General features: G+C 45.8%; 1 long non-coding RNA gene across 1 annotated transcript in view; it reads right to left on the reverse strand.

Annotated features, from left to right (window-relative positions):
* Nucleotides 1-467: 467 nt before the first annotated feature.
* Nucleotides 468-12,058, reverse strand: part of LOC146178790 (uncharacterized) — a 29,793-nt gene continuing 18,202 nt past the window's right edge. The window contains exons 2-3 of the long non-coding RNA XR_014700650.1: nucleotides 5,591-5,664; nucleotides 468-1,584 (exon numbers count right to left, since the gene is read on the reverse strand). This is a non-coding gene — a long non-coding RNA (uncharacterized LOC146178790). The remainder of the gene's footprint in view (nucleotides 1,585-5,590; nucleotides 5,665-12,058) is intronic.

The raw sequence follows: 12,058 nt of genomic DNA on the forward strand, positions 1-12,058 counted from the left end.
TACTCGACAAGGCAGCAGGGCAGCAGAGAAGGCTCTAGCTCATGCCAATTGATGGGCTAAGCTTAGCTCTGGCAATCTTTTTTCACAACTCGCTTAAGCAATATTTCCATGAAGGTACTCGAGGTTATTTCAGACAACGAACAGATCTAGTCGTGGCACATTGCCCGCTCTTTCAATGTTGGGCTTCAGTGCGTACCTGCAGTTCCTGGCGGCGCGACGGAAAGGAATGCAGTACTGTGAAAACTTTTGAGTGACCAGATTGATGTGGTCATGGCACAAGCTGTCCAAAACGATAGAGCCTTTCCTTAGTCTCTAATTGCGAGGCAGTTATGTAGGGTCTATGAATATACACTCCAATGAGTCAGTGCTTTTGTGACACAATCTGTAGGGACACGGTCAAAAGAAAACTGGCAACAGGAGAGCCACCAACAGGCAGCACCCACTTTGCAAAGACACACCACACTGCACACCATTCTCAGCTATTTTTATGAAGCAGTTAGGTGGTGCATCAGTTTCAAACAGCACAGCAAAACAGTGAGTGCACATTTCACTTCCGGCACGTACATCCTGCAGCAAGTCCACCCAGGAAGGAAGCATTTGCAAACACTATGTCCACAATCTCCAGAGAGAAGAAAGACCTTGCCTTATTCCTTCAATTCTTCATTTTCATGGTGGCACCGCACAGCCCAGCAAATCCAGCATCCGCACCAGGACACCAATTTTGCTATTCAGTCTTAAGCATTCTTCTTGCAGGTCATGGACAAGGGTCTCAAGCTGCTGCACAGATTCCTTCAGTTTTTTGTTCTCTTCTTTTGTGCCCTCAAGTTCTTCTTTTGTACTTTCAAGTTGTTTTTCCATGCATTCCGCCTCCATGCCCGATGGAGGCTCAGACCCTGGCTCCAGAGGAAAAGTGAGCGAGCACACATTCGTCAAGAAATTGTACTTAGCTCTGCCTCTTAACTTCCGGTACTTACACTCGGCTTTGGAGCAGGCGCTCTTCAGACGCTGCTCCAGATAAGGACACAGCTGAGCATGAGCAGCCCCAATGCTTGTGCGTGAAATGAGTGTGTCGACGTATGTTTTACTTGAGTCGCGCATCTCCTTCCACATATCAAGGGCAACACTATTGGGCAATATCAGCAAGATGTTATCCGGAGAAGCAAGAAAAGATACTGTACTATCTTTGGCAGACATTATTTGCACAAAGGTCGAACGCTAACCAGCCTACCGTTTACCAGAAGAAAAATTCGCTCCCTTCTTAACCTGGCCTCTAACAGAGTCGACTCCTAAGCACTTCGTTAGTAACCTTGGTTCGAACCACCAGGAGCTAAGCTTTATGGCAAAAGGTGGCCCCTACACACCAGGTCTTTATTTTTGTGATATGAGAGCACTCTGTAGGAACGTCGTCGTCCACAACACAGTCTTTATGCTTCTTCAAGTTGTCTTCCCACTTGGGAGGAAGGGGCTGGAGAAGAGGGGCATAGCATCTTGCCGACTGACATTCTTGGCACCATCAAAGGATTGGGCAGCTGCTGTTCATTCAGAGGGGGAGAGATAAAGCAGTCCACTTCACCACGGTTTGTCCTACAAAAAGTGGTGAAGACCAAAATATTATGACACATACAAAAAAAAGCATACTTCTGGGTAAAGCAACCAAAAGCCAGCTATTGGTCACATTGGGGAAATATTAAAATTGGGAAGATGTCTAGCTTTGCCTCAAGAGTAGGTGCAACAACGCCTTTAATACCGCCTTTCAATTCCGCAACTTTTTACTTTTGCTGTTTAAATATTTGATTTATTAAACTATTGTTATTACTTTATTTTAATCAGTAAACACGCCTAACACACGACAGTAAGCCATACCAGCGTAATGCGCTCACTAGGTGCCCCTCTACACGCTTGCTACGATTCACCCTCCGTGGCCTATGAGTTCCGTGCCTGGCTGTCATGCAGAGGGCGTAAGTTCTAACACCAGTGGCAACAAACTTATACTATAAAATAATGTACTTTTTCGGACACATTTTTCTGAATTCTAGAATGCCACGATGCCTTTTTGACCGAACGAGCTGCACATGCTATTCCAAAATACGGGCAACTAGAAAGGTAGTTTAACAAAACTTGAAGCAACTAGAAGCAACAGGCATCACACTGAAGCACAGCACGCAGCGTCAGTTATGCAGGCAGCTGCAGGGTGCGATGCAACGATCAGAAATGCATAAGGCGCATTTCACTGTGCTACTCGTATGTCAATATGGCGGCATCTGTGGCTTCAGCACAAGCTACCTATACGCATTGCGTAAATGACCCGGTCATCAAAAGTGTTTTAGAGCCCGACTTTCAATATTCATCAACACTGCTTGCAGTGTTACCGGACAGCATCAGCGCGACCGGTGCAAATGCGAAAATATTATTTAGTAGAACCTAGTAGAAACTAATTTGCGTTTCCTGACAAACAAAAATTTTAGGGGAGCACTTAAGACACCTTATGTGCATCAAGGCAAAAGCCTCTTGGCTGCCCTGCTGTGATCCTTGGAATGCCCGATTCCTCGCGAAGAAGGTAGTCTATAAAGACAAAGACTCCATCTCTCTTTTCTACTCTCGCTCTCATTCTCCCTAATGAGAGAGTGTAGAAAGGAGGAAAAGAGAGCTCTCTCTTCCTCTCTCATCACTGACTATGATTATCTATTACTAACTATAACCCCCAGTCACTATATACCGGAACTCCTCTGATATCCCCTGGAATCTGGCAGGCAGACCTCGTCCACGCGATTTTCAACATGAGCTAAGTAACACATTGTTGCTGTATGTATTCACAGCTATGGAAACCCTGAGGTCCAGCCGACCTCATCAGTGCAATTGTGGAGGGTTACTTTGCGCTCGAAGTTCCTTCCGAAGTTACAAGTACAGCTCAGTGCTCGGAATACGGAATGAAGATCACCGAGAAAAATATGGAATAAATTATTCGATGTATATATAAATTGCAGAGTGCACATCATACATACTGCAGGGAGGAATACGGTCATTTGAGACGAAAATGCATAAAACAAAACTTTTGTTGTCTCCAACCCCTTAAAAAAGGCTATGAGATATTACTGATGCTATGAAGAGATCACGAGTGACTGGTAGTCTGTTGATCACTTGCCATCATGCCGCTATAGCTTTTAATGCTATGACCATGACTTCCTTGATAAAAAACCAAACTTGCTCCCTTATGAAAAGAATAAAGTTCACAAAACTGAGAAAATGTGCACTTAGCCTTTTCAAATTTATTTTTATGTGTGTCTACAACTGGAACCAATGGGATCCCAAGTGGGTGTCAAATGCATAGTCAGATGAGTATCTCAGTAACATAGGCTGCAAGCTTGGTCTCCAGCTCCGGAAAACGTCCTGACTTCGGCCCGCTGAAACCTCTTCGCTTAGCATCGCAGCTGAAAATCTCAGGTACCTCCTCTTGCCTCCTTGCTGGTCGGGGACGGGACCGTGACCTGTTCATCTGAGCTTTCCTCCTCTTCCTCCTCTCCCACCTGCACCTGGTTCACTTGCTCGAGGCACGGTGTAGCAGCGATCTTTGCCCGACAGAAACGAGCTCACGTAAACCCGGACGGGTCGGGCTGGCTCAGCTCGACAACCGGCTCCCCCTTACTCGACCCGCTTGCGTCGAGCTCATGTATACAAGGCTTATGATGTACAATTCCACAAAAACCTCTGATAGACATCCCATAATCAGCTCGTAAAACTTACTATAATACATTGAAATGGGATGCCGACCCGACTTTGCTGATTTTCACCAATTGGACGCCAGTTTTATTTCCGTACTGTCCATTCTAGGTTGCATTATTGCTTACTTGCCTGGGGAATGACTGGAGCAACTAACTTTCAAAGACTTTTTGCACTTTAAACAAGCATCCGATTTTTTTTTATTCAAAATGTATCGAAATACGGCACTATGTCCTCCTACTTTGGGAAGAACCATTTAAAGTGTTCTTCAGCTCCACATTTGTACCGCACAGTTCTTTGCTTAACAATGTATAACCGACTCACCCACCACTACATAGTATCGAACTAATTCTCAAGCGACACTCATACAACTGAAAGCCAATCTGAAGAATTTTTTTCTACCGAACAAACGTGATACGAGTTCAGGCCCAGGAACCAAGAAACAGTACAAACTATAATATCCAGCCACTCAAATGGCAAATGCCTACTCCAAATCTTCTGCTCTGTTGCCCCGAGCTGGTCGACATAATGCAGCAGTTTTCCTCCCTCTTTGTTTTATGTAAATGTACGAAATTTTGCTTTCTGGAGAACACATGTGGATTTTTGTTTTTTTCTGTCGAGTGCCTAACGCATTTGCGCCCCCCTGCTTTTTGGCTCCACAGGTCGGTAATTTTTTTATTTTCTAGGTTGACTATTATTGTATTTTTGCAAATCTCAGCCCTCCCCTCCCCCAAATTTGTTAAATATTTTGGAAAAATGTTTGCTTGCAAAGCACGTAGACAAGCCTGCCGGCGCACTTGCTCACTAACGTCAAGTCCGGGCCCTAGGAGTCACGCGAGGATGCACCATCCCCAGCACGATCTCTGGCTTCTTGTGGTGCTACGTGCAGACACTACACAACAGCTGGCGGCACAGAATGCCAAAAGCCACCCGAAAGAGACCCAAATATCTCCACCAGCATGTTGTAACATGCATCTGGAATCAGTGGGCATTCAGTGGAGCTAGATAAGTTTCAAATGGATCACAGGCCCACATTGCTTTCTCCAAAGCCAGATCTTTGACAGCGGCAAGGGAGGCCGGAATGATTTTGAAGGGGGCTGGTACAACTTGATGTTGAAGTCAACTGTTATCGCGTTTGCCAAGTTTGTTTGCCAAACGATATTTTATTCATCGTGCCTGCCTTGTTAAGCTATTGCAACAAAAGCAGGAGAAATGAAGGGATTTATAACTTTCGAATCCGTCTCGCACACACACGCACGTTTTAGGCACTGAGACTGGAAAAAGGTCGTGCTTAGAATCGAGTAAATACGGTAGCTTTTACACATGGGTTTGATTTGTATGTTTTGTTGCACTGCACTACATCACTTTTTTTGTCTCGGTAGCCAGAATTTAATGACGATTGAAACTTGTAAGTTGCACATTGCAAACATTCATGTTGTGTAGTTAAAATATTTTTGTGTGTGTATAAAGCTCTCCTTGCTGTTCTGCTTGAGCGGTGCTAAGGGCCCAATCAGTCGGATTTTAATTTCATCATTGACCCTAGGCATCAAGGCATTGCACTGTAATTTTCTCAAATAAATAAGCAAACAAATAAATTTCGAATATGTTACCATGACATATGCATTGCAAGTCTCAGTTTCTCACACCCTAGCTATATTTTCATAATAATTGCAGTCAGCTAACAGTATTTCTTTCTTCCTCAGCACCTGTATATTATGCACTGTTTCGTTTATTTATCTGCCTCATTCATATTTACATACTACAGCCCTGCATGAGGCTATGGCAGGTAAAGAAATGCAGAAACAAATGATACTAATAACCAGTACATGAGATCCTACAAAGAACCACAGGGATATGGAGAGTAAAGACATACCTGCTACAAATTGAACATAGAAATTCTTTCAAAGGCATCCGACCAAGAGCCCAGCCAGGAAGGGGGTTCCAAATCTGCATGATGCATGGAACAGAACTGGGTTTGAGCAACTAAGCAAGAGGACTGAAAGATGAGATGCTGAGTTCGTGACAGCTTCTTAATACCCATAGTATCGTATAGGTATCATACGGCGAAAATGTCACATATGTTAATATTTATATATAATTGCATATACTTTTAGTGTGCCATGAAATGTTACTGCACAACTACAACTTAGATAATACTGCTCTTCATAACAATGTATAATTGATACATTCATGATACATTCGAGCTATAGATCATTCCTCTTCGAGTTATAGATCAATTTGCTCTCATCCTACCATCTGATTTACTAACCGTCCTGATTAGCTCAGGCGGTAGAGTGACTGCCCCGGAATGGCGGTGGTGCCGGGTTCGATCCCCGGATCAGGACTAATTTTTCTTTAACTACGAAGTTTCTGAGAAAGCTGTATAGCTTTCCTTTGTAGCCGTATGGCTGCGGTTGGGTGGATGTCAATGAGTAATTACTCCCTTATTAACAACGTATAATGTGCACAAATTATTGTACAATGCAACTACTGGTATTTTATAGAATACAGACTAGTGGTATGCAAAGCTGGGGTTCTATGCTACAGACCCAAGCTCAGCCCAACACTGAAAGGGCCTGAGCCCGGCTCAGCCTGTACTCAGGCATCAGGCCCGGGCCTGACCAAGCCCAGCCTGCTATGACTGCAACTGAAGTGACGATAAAGAATTAATTCCTGGAAAATGAGTTCATTTAAGATCTTGAAATGTTTGAGTTATCCAGTTGAAGATCACAAATTTTGGAGACACAACGCATATACAGAATTATTTTCTCAAGTTACTATCCAAAGGAAGAAGCAACAAATTATTAAACTGGCAATCATTGAACCGACAAGGCTCAAGTTTCTTTCACTGCTTCAACTAGTGGCTGGAATGAATAAGTTCTTTGCCAGAAAAGCAAGTTTTGTATACAGTCCAGCCCACTTATAACAGCCGCAGATATAACGAACACTCGCTTAGTACGAACGAGGGCGGTGCTACCGTCAAAATATATACTGGGGCAATGGCACAGTGTCTCACATAGAACGAACTGTTGTGGCCTCAACACTCGGTTAGAGCGAACGCGAAGCTGCTGGGCCCCCGTAGTTGACCGAGCCGGCGGTGTTTGGCGCGGTTTCGCTCGACTGCGAATGCGCGGCAGGCGATTTTCGCGCACTGTGTTCCCCTGACACGACGCGAACACAGAGCGCACAAAGCATCCCCCTGTGCTCCTTTGCGGGTAAAATAATGCAACAAAAAAAAAAAAACGCGTGTTGAAAAATAAAAACGAAAAAGCGCGCGCGCACGGTGACAAAAGAGAAAGCGGCGCCGCCCACGTCGCTGTGATTCATCCACGTGATCTGCGTCGGCCAATCCGGAAAGTCAGGCGCCTGCTCTACCGGCTCAAACCGGTTCATTTGTTGCTCCGTTGCCATCTCTAGCTGAGGGCATTGCGCCGTTTAATTCTTTCTGTGCGATGGCACTGCGTTGACATCGTTGCCGCATCCGTGCCTTTCCCAGATCAGGGAGTTGAAGGCTGCCTCAACGCGCGAGCCCAAGGGCTTGACTTGCGCCTGGTGCGATGGAGGACTGTACGCCGACCTCTTCAGGTGCTAAAAGGAAAGCTGTCGACATCGCAATGAAGATGGCCATTGTTAATGAACTTGCTCAAGGTGCAAAAAACTGCGAACTGGTCAAGAAGTACGGACTGCCGAAATCGACCATTTCAACCATTGCTAAGGGCAAGGAAAAGATTGTTGGTGCTACCGTGAATGCCGACCCGACGACTAGCAAGCGCCTTCGGAAGGTGACCTACGCGGACGTTGAGGACGCACTGCTGAAGTGGTTCGCGGACGCCCGGTCTCGCAACGTTCTGATCAGTGGACCGCTGATGCTCTCGAAGGCTAAAGACTTCACCTTCCTTTTGGACTTTCCCGATTTCAGCCCAGGCAATGGATGGCTCCACCGGTTTAAGGCTCGCCACGGAATTGTTTTCAAGGCAGTCGTCGGCGAGGCCGCGTCTGTGAACAACGAGGACGTCGATGCGTGGCTTTCCGACAACCTCCTAACAATCACGAGCTATGCTCCACGGGACGTTTACAATGCCGACGAGACTGCGTTGTTTTATCAGATGTTGCCATCTAAAACTCATGCCTTGAAAGGCGACAAGTGCGCAGGAGGGAAGAACAGCAAGTTGCGCGTAACCGTTCTTCTGTGTGTCAATATGGACGGCAGTGACCGGCGGCTGCCTTTTGTCATTGGCAAGTCACGTAAGCCGCGATGCTTTGGAAGCTACGTGCCCATACGCTACAGGAACAATACAAAAGCCTGGATGAGTCGTGACTTATTTGCCGAGTGGCTTGTCGAGTTCGATCGCGACATGGCACGAAAAAACAGGAAGGTCCTGCTCATGCTGGATAACTGTGCGGCGCACCATGTGCAGCCTTCCTTGAGTGCGGTGACAGTGCTCTTCTTGCTTCCCAATGCAACCTGCAAAATTCAGCCGCTAGATATGGGCATCATTCATGCGTTCAAGGTGTGCTACCGGTGGCGCGTGATCCCACGCTTGTTGATCGCGATTGATGCTGCCATGCCAGTTTGCATCAGCTTGCTTGCCGCCGTGGAGATGTTGAAAGCGGCGTGGATGAAACTCACCGCGGAGTGCATAGCAAATTGCTTCCGCTAGGCGGGTTTTATGGGCCCAGGCACCGAGGACGCCATAGATCACCCACCGAAAGGCCGTTCGCACGAGGACTCGTGGCAATGTGTCGTTGACACGCAGCTGGCCGGACCTGACGCTACCTGGGACGATTTCGTTTCTGCTGATGACGACGGCGACATTGCGAAGCCATGCACTGACGAAGCTATTGTGCGTGAAGTGCGAGCCCTTCCTGACTGCCCCGAGACCAACGAGGACGATGACAAGGATGCTGCTCTACCGCCGGTTGCTGTGAATGCTTCAACCACGATCGGATACATCGCGTCGCTTAAGGAACTCGTGTGCAGCAGAGGCCTTGGCGATGAGCATATTACAGCACTGGAAAAATTAGAAACGGCAGTGATGCGATCAGCTTTGAAGAAGCAGACATGCATCACGGACTTTTTTCAAAAATAAAGTTAACTTTCGTCTCGCTTGCTCTTTTTGCCCGTATTATAGGTGGTCCACTTACTACGAACTTTGGATACAACGAACAAATGCCGCGTGACGATCAAGTTCATTATAAGTGGGCTGGACTGTACAAGGCTTCCTTGCTTCTCTGGAAGCGTAATGGCTGTACATCTGAGCAAGGGGTTGCTGTGGTTAAGTAATCGGTGAGCTCGTCTTGCTAACTGAGCATTATCACTGCACCAAGAGATGAGGAAACAAGTATTGCGTATGCTTTGACCAACTGCTATGCTCAGCTTTCACCGATGCTATGCTGAGGCCAGGGGCAGGCAACAGCAGAGACACATGAGAGCTGACAGCATGGCACGTATCCAGAAAAAAGGTACCTAAACATCTATGCCAGTTTTACCAAAGAGAAAGAAAGATGCAAAATCAAAACTAGACAGCCCAGAAGTGGCCCTTTTTGCTCGGTTATAGATGTCTAACAAAGATGCGTTTCCAGCGAGGGTACATGGTAGAAAGACGGACTGATGCCCGGAGAGAACTCGGACAATCTCGCGTGGGAAGTACACTGGGAAACGCGTAACGCTCTGCATTCGAGACACCCAATGTGCCATAGCCATATTAGCACTTTCACGCAAGTTGTGTGTACTCAGGATTGGTGCGTCCAGTCCGCCTCTCTTGATAAAATATCCTGGCTCAGGCCTAGCCAGAGTCCGAAACAGAGGACTTCCGAGCGGCCTGAATCCAGGCAGTAGGCCTGACCTGATACAAACGTTCAGGCTAACCTGCTCCTGTCCACACCTTTAATACAAACCACAAATTTTACACGTTAGTTGCACAGCTTTGCATGTGAATGACTTTGCACAGCCACCCAGATGTTTTAACTAGCAAGCGCAATGACCGCCTTTTCTGTGCTGTTTCAAAGGAGCTAGCATGCGAAAAGATTGAGTCTAAGAGATGCCCAAGCCCTAGCCTAACCGTGACTTTTCCGCAAGTTTTATCCGCCATAAGGCGCAGGGGCGGAGGAAAGATGGTCAGCCCATACAGTAGTTAAAGATTTGGGTGGCTGTACCTCACCCACTTTCTTTTGTATTGTTCTACCCTAAGGGAATCAATAAATGAATAAAAGTTTCACAATAAGGGAAAGTTTTCACATAACAGCGGTGCAATTTCAGCGTTCCATTATGAGAGCCAGTGACTGCTCATGTGACAGCATTCTTTCAAGGCCAATAAATGATAGTACGTAAACCATACCTTGATCAAAACAGTGGAACTACCTGCTTCTCAAGACGATCTACAACTTTTAAACAGATACTTTGGTCCTAACAGACGTGTGCACAGGCCGAAATTTTGAGCCTGAGCAAGGCCCAGGCAAGACTCTGAAAGAGACTGAGCCCGGCCTGGCTTGGCGCTCAGATTTAAGACCAGGCTCGGCCCGTCATGCTATAATTTCAGGTGAAGAGACGAAAAAGAAGAAAATTTCAGGATGACAAGTTTATCCAAGGCCTTTAAATGTAGAGTTCTCAGGTTTGAAATGACAAATTTGTTGAATATATGAGGCACAGAACATACGTACAATTAAGTTATTGTGCAAAAACAACAAGTTATACATTGAATTGAGGCATTGGCGGCACTCCTGGATAATGAACCTGGTAGTGCCCAAGTTTTTTTCGATGCTACAACCTGTAGCTGGAATGACTAAGAGCTACTGCAGAGCTACTGCAGTAGCTCTGCAGTAGGCTCAGAGCTACTGCAGTAGCTCTGAGCCTAGCAAATGGTTGATTTTGTGGTAAAGTACTCGGTGAGCTCGGCTTTTAGCTCACCGTGTGCCTTTCACTCAAACATCAGCGCCGGTTCTACCGAAGCAGAGATACGAAGCTCAAAACTAATAATAGCCCAAAAGCTCTGCTCAGTCACTGATGGCTACCAAAGATCCTTTTGCGGCGAGAAAGTGGTGAGGGAAGGCAGGTCAATGCCAAGAAAGAACTTGGAAACTATCGTATAGGGAGGACGCAGGAAAATACTGTACATTCAAGACGCTTATCGCACTATGGCCGTATGCACTCTTTTGCAAAAGTTGCATGTGTTCGTGGTAATAGCGTGTGGTCCGAACCGGCCCGCCCGAGACAAATATATCTTAACCCGAGCCCGACTCGAGCCAGCCCGCGGGCCGGGCTGGGTAAGGGCTTTCGGGCTGGCCTGGGCCTCTGCACAGCTCTAGGTCCTAAAACCAATAACCCAACAGCCAGTTCTTTAGTCTTTACTAATTATTCGCTGGAGAAAGATTTGATGTTGGGAAAGGTTGAGGGTCGCCGGAGAAGGTGTAGGCAGCGAACACAATGGTTAGATGGCATCCTCGAGGCACTGCAGATGAAGTTATGTGATGTTAGGAAGATAGTGAGAGACCGGAAAGCGTGGCGTGACATGGTCCATAGGGTTACGAAGAGTCGGACACGACTGAATGGCTGAACTGAACTGAATTATTTAGCGTTGGCAAACAGAAGAGAAAAAGACAAGCTACAGGTAAATCTCGACTGTTCTCTGGGCTTTTGACACTCGGTGTTTTTAGAAACTGGGTTACATTTAACAACACTTGGTATAAAAACTACAAGAGTGGAAACCATGGGTTTGTCAGGAATACAAAAATTCAATTTGCCAAGCTGTTAAGGCTAGAGCTGACAGCTACAATGCGTTAAACTTCGCAGCTGTTTTTTTTACTAAATCTTCTGAATAGGACAAACTGCATTATATAGCATAGTTTTTAAAATTCATGTCAGGACCTTAAAGAGGTTTTCCTCTTGCAACTAGTCACTTTTTCTTGCACTATATTAAACTACACTTATATCTCTTGTAAAGTTTTCAGAAAAACTATTACATAAATTTACTAATAGCAAGAAAAGTTCAATCTAGGTAGTCACAGGAATGAGGAACATATAAAGGTCTTTCCTAGCATTCATTCTGCCAAAAAGCCTCACACCAAATGCTACTGCATGTTGCCTAGGTGATGTGGTAATCATTTTCACGCAGCTGCAGAGTAAGAAGGCAATAAGAACAATTCCATCCAATTGTTGTTCTCAGTGCCAATTGATTCCAAGGCTCTTTTGGGCACATACCTTTTGGTATGCACAAGATTTTTCTTGTGAGTCCACAGCTGAATTATAAGTTTACATGCTTTTACAAAATTGCACTAGCCAGAAACAATAGATTTCTATCTAGCATTGTATTACTGATACACCATGAAACATCATATGCGCAAA

This window comes from Amblyomma maculatum, chromosome 9 (assembly GCF_055883805.1).
Source record: "Amblyomma maculatum isolate TAMU_Amacu chromosome 9, ASM5588380v1, whole genome shotgun sequence".
NCBI classification, from domain to species: domain Eukaryota; kingdom Metazoa; phylum Arthropoda; class Arachnida; order Ixodida; family Ixodidae; genus Amblyomma; species Amblyomma maculatum.